This window comes from Penaeus vannamei, chromosome 26 (assembly GCF_042767895.1).
Source record: "Penaeus vannamei isolate JL-2024 chromosome 26, ASM4276789v1, whole genome shotgun sequence".
In the NCBI taxonomy this organism is placed as follows: Eukaryota; Metazoa; Arthropoda; class Malacostraca; order Decapoda; family Penaeidae; genus Penaeus; species Penaeus vannamei.
The window spans coordinates 32,072,193-32,079,566 of NC_091574.1; the positions used below are offsets into that span (position 1 = coordinate 32,072,193).

General features: G+C 43.7%; 1 protein-coding gene across 2 annotated transcripts in view; it reads left to right on the forward strand.

Annotated features, from left to right (window-relative positions):
• The window catches only part of LOC113807312 (uncharacterized), a 146,809-nt gene that overhangs the window by 84,059 nt on the left and 55,376 nt on the right, over positions 1 to 7,374 (forward strand). For both annotated transcript variants that reach the window (XM_070140345.1, XM_070140341.1), the window contains exon 2: positions 2,402 to 2,454. The gene's annotated coding sequence lies outside the window, so the exon portion shown is untranslated. The remainder of the gene's footprint in view (positions 1 to 2,401; positions 2,455 to 7,374) is intronic.

Genomic DNA, 7,374 nt, shown 5'->3' on the forward strand with positions numbered 1-7,374 from the left:
GTAGGATGGGACTGGGAGACGTAGGGGTGTGGGGAGTTGGGGAAGAGAGGAAGGAGGACGAAGGGGAAATAAGGAAGAAGAGAGGAAGGGGAAATAAGGAAGAAGAGGGGAGGGGGTAAAAGGGGGGGGGAGGGTAGGGGGCAGTAAGTGATATATGTGTCAGGTGTAATTAGCGCTTCCGACACCGCACGAGCTTCCGTGTGGGGTGTCAGGGGGTGATGGCACAGGGTGTTGTAAAGCGCGCGGGGTGTCGGGAAGGAGGAGGGGGAAGGAGGAAGAGGAGGAGGAGGAAGAAGAAGAAGAAGAAGAAGAAGAAGAAGAAGAAGAAGAAGAAGAAGAAGAAGAAGAAGAAGAAGAAGAAGAAGAAGAAGAAGGAGGAGGAGGAGAAGAAGAAGAAGGAGGAGAAGAAGAAGAAGAGATGAATGAGGAGGAGGAAGAGGTGAAGGAAAAGAAGAAGGTGACGGAGGAGGAGGAAGAGGAAAGGGAAAAGGAGGACGGGAAGGAGGAGGAGGAGGTGAAGAAAAAGAAGAAGACGGAGGAGGAGGAGGAAGAAGAAGAGGAAAAGGAGGAGGACGAGAAGAAGAAGAAGAAGAAGAAAGAGTGTTGTCTCTGTCGTCATAGGCCTAGTTTCTGACCATTCAATTAGCTGTGGTTTTATTGTCGTCTTCGTCGCTTTTGTCGCCAGCGGTATAGTTTCGATTTTTTTTTTTTTGAAACCGTTATTATTGCTGTTTTAGTTATAGTTATTTGTTATTGTTGTTGTAGCTTTTGGGCATGTTGTTGATAATGTTATGGTTTTGTTGTGATTATTTTTGGCGGTTGTCGTTGATGATGATTTTTTTATGATCATTTGTCGTTGTTTTTTTTATTGTATTGTGAATTATTTCCTGTTGTTGAAATGGTATTACTAATACTCGTGATTTTTTTTCCCCATCTAGTCCTATTAATTAATCACTGCTTCGTCTTCATCATTTTCCCGTTTTTTGGGAGATCGTGAAGGAATTTCCTTTTCCAACTTGATTTTCTTGTCGGCTTTGGCCCATCTCCTCATTCGTCTTACACGTAGTTTGGTGTGACATTTTGGAGAGTCATTCAGAGTAAAGTTTTCGACGGGCTTCTCCAGGTTTACTTCTGTATTTCGCTGTACCATTGAGAAATTAAGAAAACTGAGGGAGGGGAATGAGTGTGTATGTGAGCAGCGAGTGAGGGTGGCGACTTGGTGGCGGAGTTTGGCACCCAGTAATTCAGGGAGGTTGTGCGGAGGGACACGGGAATTCGGCACCGTAGTCTGGGGTAGTGCAAAGTAGGTTGAGGAAGGTAGTAGGAAGGAGATTCAAGATTCAAGATTAAAAAGGGGTGTGTGGGGGGGGGGGGACGGGGCTAAATGTGGCTTTCTGGTGTGGTAGTGCAAAATAGGCCTGGTTGAGGAAGGTAGTAGGAAGAAGGAGGAGGGTGGGGGAGGGGGGCTAAATGTGGCTTTGATAGTGGGGACTGGTGTGGAGGGGCTTAATGTGGCGTGGTCCAAACCGACGGTCCATTTGGCCACACGACGTGACGGCCTCTGACCCTCACCGCGCCATTTGGTGGAAGGGGGGGGGGAGAGGAGGAGGAGGAGGAAAAGGTGGACAAGGAGGATGAAGAGGAAAAGAGAGAGAGAGAGAGAGAGACAGAGACAGAGAGGCAGAGAGAGAGAGAAGAAAGAGGAGACAGGAAGCAGACAGAGAGAGAGAGTGTGTGTGCCTGTGTTCTTCGGAACCGTTCCTCAGAGGGCCAGATCCCCCCAACCACCCCCCCTCCACCCCCGCGGCCCTGCTTCCGGCACGAAGATGGGTGGGGGTGAGGATTTTTTTTTTCTCTACCTTTTATTACCGTGATTTGTGTTTTTTTTATTGTTTGATAACGATGGTGATGATTATCGTGCTGCGTTTGTCATTTTCATCATGATCACGTGTTTATTGTTTTTTTCAGTTATTGTTACTATTTTTTACAGTTATTGGTACTATTTTTTAGTTATTGTTACTATTATGATTTTATAAGAGTAGAAATTTTGTGATTAATGATATATTTGTTCATGTTAATCATAGATGTTTATTATACTGATATCTATTTCTAATGTTGTTATTATTGTTATTATTATCATAGTAAATATCATCATGTATAATTATTATCATCTTGTATGTCTTTTCCCTTCGCTTTGTCTTTTATCATCATCAGTTTTCAGTCCACTGCCTTTATTATTTATTCATATTATCCTATTATTGAGTTCAGAGAGATTCGGTGGGAGTAACTTTCAAAAAAAAAAAAAGAAAAAAAGAAAAAAAAGCCACGCCATGTGTTCGTTTCATTAACCTGTTAGATTTCCTCTTTTTTGTTTATTTTATATTTTTCTCTCTTTTTTCAGAAACCGAGAATACTTGACGTGGCGACACCCCCAGCACCACAACAGCACCAGAGGTAAGCTTTCTTTGGCTGCTATTTGAGTATTCCTCAAAGGTATGTGTAGGTATATATATATATATATATATATATATATATATATATATATATATATATATATATATATATATATATATGTATATATATATATATATATATATATATATATATATATATATATATATATATATATGTGTGTGTGTGTGTGTGTGTGTGTGTGTGTGTGTGTGTGTGTGTGTGTGTGTGTGTGTGTGTGTGTGTGTGTGTGTGTTTGCATACATACATACATGTAGAGAATGAGACAGACAGACTGACAAACAGACAGACAGACAGAGAGGGGGTCAGAGACAGAGACGTACATACACATACTTCGTAAAATAGATATAACCGGTAAGCGGAGAGGGATTTGGGGGATCTTGAAATATGTGATATTACCAGTATTTGCGCGTATGTGGCGCTTCCAAGGCGAGCCGCTGCTGGTCAGAGAGTGCATGAGTTGCCTCTTGTCTTGTCGTCTGTGGCTGAGTCGTGTGTAGTCTTGGGGGTCGTATGGTTGTGTAGTCGTGGGGGTCGTATGGTCGTATGGTCGTGGAGTCGTGTAGTCTAATGGTCGTGGGGTCGTGTAGTCGTGTAGTCTTATGGTCGTATGGTTGGATGGTTGGGTGGTCATATAGTCGTGGGGTCGTATGTTCGTGTAGTTGTAGGTTCGTATGGTCGTGTAGTCGTGTAGTCTTATGGTCGTGTGGCCGGGTGGTCATATAGTCGTGGGGTCGTATGTTCGTGTAGCTATAGGTTCGTATGGTCGTGTAGTCGTGTAGTCTTATGGTCGTGGGGTCGTATGTTCGTGTAGTTGTAGGTTCGTATGGTCGTGTAGTCGTGTAGTCTTATGGTCGTGGGGTCGTGTAGTCGTGTAGTCTTATGGTCGTGTGGCCGGGTGGTCATATAGTCGTGGGGTCGTATGTTCGTGTAGCTATAGGTTCGTATGGTCGTGTAGTCGTGTAGTCTTATGGTCGTGGGGTCGTATGTTCGTGTAGTTGTAGGTTCGTATGGTCGTGTAGTCGTGTAGTCTTATGGTCGTGGGGTCGTATGGTCGTAAGGTCGTTTGGTTGTATGGTCGTAGGTTCTTATGGTCGTGTAGTTGTGGGGTCTTGTGGTCGTAAGGTCGTGTAGGCGTATAGTCGTGTGATCATATAGTCGTGGGGTCGTATGGGGGTATAGTCGTATGGCCGTGTAGTCGTACAAACAATAAAGACAAACAAACAAACACAAAAGACAAACAGACAAACAAATTCAAGACAAATAAACAGTCAAAAACATACAAACAGTCAAAAACAAACAAGCAAAGAAAAAGATAAACAGACAAAAACAAACAAAAAAGACAAACAAACTAAGACAAACACACAAAGACAAACAAACACAAAATACAAACAAACAAACAAACAAAGTAAAACACCATCAACGCTTCCTTTAAAAAACGTGAGCAGAGAAAGCGACCGGGCGCCGAATCCTGGAGGACGCCGAACAGGAAGGGAAACGCGCGCGCGCGCACATACCGCCGCTGGGATGTCTTTTGAGTCTCGCGTTTCATTGACGTTTTAAAAAGACAATGCGAAACGAGGAAGAAGGGGGAGGAGGGAGAGGGAGGGAGGGGGAAGGGGAGGAGGGGGAGGGGGGAGGGAAAGGAGGGAGGAAGGCAAAAGGTTTTGGGGGGTTTTCATTGACGTTTTAAAAGACAGGGGAAACGAGGAAAAGGGGGGAGGGGGAAAGGGGAGGGAGGGGAGGGGGGGAGGGGGGGGGGGAAAAAGGTAGGGCTTGGTGTGGGTTGATTGATACTGTCTTGGGAGGGGTCTCTAATTTTTTTTGTTTTTTTATTATTTATTTTTACCAAGGGAGGGGGAGAAACCCCAAAAAAGGGTTTGATAAATTTTGGGAGGAAAGAGAGGGGGGAGGAAAAGGGGGATTTTTTAAAAAAAGGGGGGGAAAAGAAGAGAGAGAGAGGAGGGGGGGGGGAGAGAGAGAGAGAGAGAGAGAGAGAGAGAGAGAGAGGAGAGGGAAGAAGAGGAAAAAGGAAAAAAGGGGAGGAGGAGGGAAGGGAGGAGAGGAAGAGGTGGGAAGAGAAGGGAGAAGGTTGAAATTTTTTTTGGGGGGGGGGGGGGTGGTTGGAAAAGGGGGAAATTTTTTTAAAAAAATTATAAAAAATATAAAAAAATTATTAAAAAATTATAAAAAATATTAAATTTTTTATTTAAGGAAAAAATGGAAAAAAAAAAAAAAAAAAAGAAGGGAGAGAAGGGGGAAAAATTTTTTATTTTTTTTTACATTTTTTTTTTATTTTCATTGAAGAGTTGTTTTAAAAGGTTTTTTTTTTTTATCTATCTTTTTTTTTTGTTTTTATTTTTTTTATTATTATTAATTAAAGGGAAAATTTAAATTTTTTTTTTTTGTGTTTTTTATATATATTTTTTATTATTATTATTATTATATTATTTTTATTTTTATTGAAATTATTATATTATATTATATTATATTATATATTATTATATTATATTATATTATTTATTTTTATTTATAAATTTATTATTAAAATTTTATTTATTATTATTATTTATTATTTTTATTTTTTAAGGAGATGAAGGTATTTATTATATTTATCCCGCCTTTCCTTTTTGCACCAAAATCTAATTTTTTGGTTTAGAGTTAGCCCCCCCTTTTTCCCCCTTTTATTTGATTTTTCCAAAAGCCCGTTGAACCCCTTTTCCCCTCTCTCCCTTCCTCCTTCCCTTCTTTTCATTCTATTGCAGAAAATTTTTTAATTTCTTTTCAAGGGTTGGGACTTTTTAAATTTTTAATTTTGAGAAAAAATTGGGTTTTTTATTATTTGAAAGAATTTTTAATAAAAAAAAAATTTTGTTTTTTTTATTTTATAGTCAAAATTTTTTTTTTAAAAAATAAAAGGGGGGTGAAGGTTTTTTTTAAGGGTTTTGAAGGGGTTGGGGGGTTTTTTTTGAGAAGGAGGGAAAGGGAAGGGGGTTGTTTTTTTTTTAATTGTTAGGGGGGGTAGAATTGGGAAAAGTTTTTTGGAAAAATGTTTTGGGAAATTTAAGAGTTTTTGGGGGGGTTTGGGGGTTTTAGGGAAAGGGGGTTGGGGAGGAAAGGTTTTTTTTCTTTTGGGGGGTTTTAAGAAAATAAAAAATATTTCTTTTATTTTTATTATACAATTATTTTTTTTTTTTTTTTTTATTTATTCTTTTTTTAAAGGGGAAAATTAAAATTTTTTTTTTTTTCCTTTTCCCCGTCTTTCATTTCCTCATTCTTTATATTTTTTAAGCAAAATTTTAAATCTCTTTTTTCTTTCTTTCTCCGTCTTTCTACTTCTCATTCTTTATATTATTCCGATTAAGCAGAATTGATAGTCTCTTTTTCTCTTTCTCTTTCTCCGTCTTTCTACTTCCCATTCTTTATATCATTCCTATTAAGCAGAATGAACAAACCTTTTTTTTTCAATCGAGAGGAATTGGCATCACCCTTGCGCCATTCAACACGAATTTCGCAAAAATGAGCCATCGCGGCCGAAATGGCATTTTGCGCAAGGCCGTCGACGCGAGCGAATCGGCGCGGCGGCGGTGCGGGTGGGTTACGCAGCGCGCGCCGGCGACAGGTGTCCTGCGCCGAACAAAGGGTTGGCGGGGAGCGGGGGAGGGAGGGGGGGGGAGGGGGGAGGGGGTGGGGAGGGGAGGGTGGGTGGGGGGGGTGGGAGAGGGAAGGGGGAGGGGGGGAAAGGGAGGGAGGGGAGGGTTTGGGAAGGGGGGGAGGGGGGGGTTAGAGGGAGGGTGGGGGAGGAGGGAGGGGTGGGTGGGAGGGAGGGAGAGGGAGGGTGGGTGGGTGAGGGGGAGGGGGGGTGGGGAGAGGGAGGGGGGTGGGAGGGAGAGGGAAGGGAAAAGGGGAGGGGGGGGTGGGAAAAGGGATAAGGGGGGAAGGGGGGAGGGGGGTGGGTGGGGGGAGAGGGAGGGGGGGGGTGGGTAAGAGGGAAGGGGGAGGGTGGGTGGGGGAGGGAGAGGGAGGGGGGAGGGTAGAGGGAGGGTGGAGGGAAGGAAGGAGAGGGGGGGTGGAAGAGGGAGAGGAGGTGGGTAAGAGGGAGAGGGAGGGGGAGAGGGAGGGGGGGGGGAAGGAGGGAAAAGGGGGGGGTGGGTGGGGGGGGGGGAAGGGGGGGTAAGAGGGAGGGTGGGGGGAAGGAAAGGGGAGGGGGGGGGGAAGGGGAAGGAGGGGGGAAGGGAAGGGAGAGGGAGAGGGAAAGGGAGGGTGGGTAAGAGGGAAGGAGGGAGAGGGAGGGTGGGAGGGAAGGAAGGAGAGGGAGTGGTGGAAGGGAGGGAGGGATGTGTGTGTGGATGCATACACGTGCGCAAATTTGTATGCGGTTAAGGTGTTCGCACTTGCAGTTGGACGTATAGTAATCCTCTCTGTGTCTTTCTGTCTCTCTCTCTCTCTCTCTCTCTCTCTCTCTCTCTCTCTCTCTCTCTCTCTCTCTCTCTCTCTCTCTCTTCTCTCTCTCTCTCTCCCCCACACACACACACACACACACACACACACACACACACACACAAACACACACAAACACACACAAACACACACAAACACACACATACACACACACACACACACACACACACACACACACGTAGATACTGAAGAAGAAACATAGAGAGGGAAAGGGGGATGATAAGGGCTCCTGGGCAGGTGTGGCGGCTCGGCTTCCGGTTTTCGTGAAGATCTCTGTTGCACGTCGTCTGTCCTTGTTCCCGGAGGGGCGGGGGGGTGCTTTTTTTTCTGACTGTGGTTTCTCTCTCTGTGTCTTTTGTTTTTTCTTTTGTCCTTTTTTCTTTCTTTCTCTCCTCTCTTCTCTTTTCTTTTCTCTCTCTCCCTCCTCCTCCTCCTCCTCCT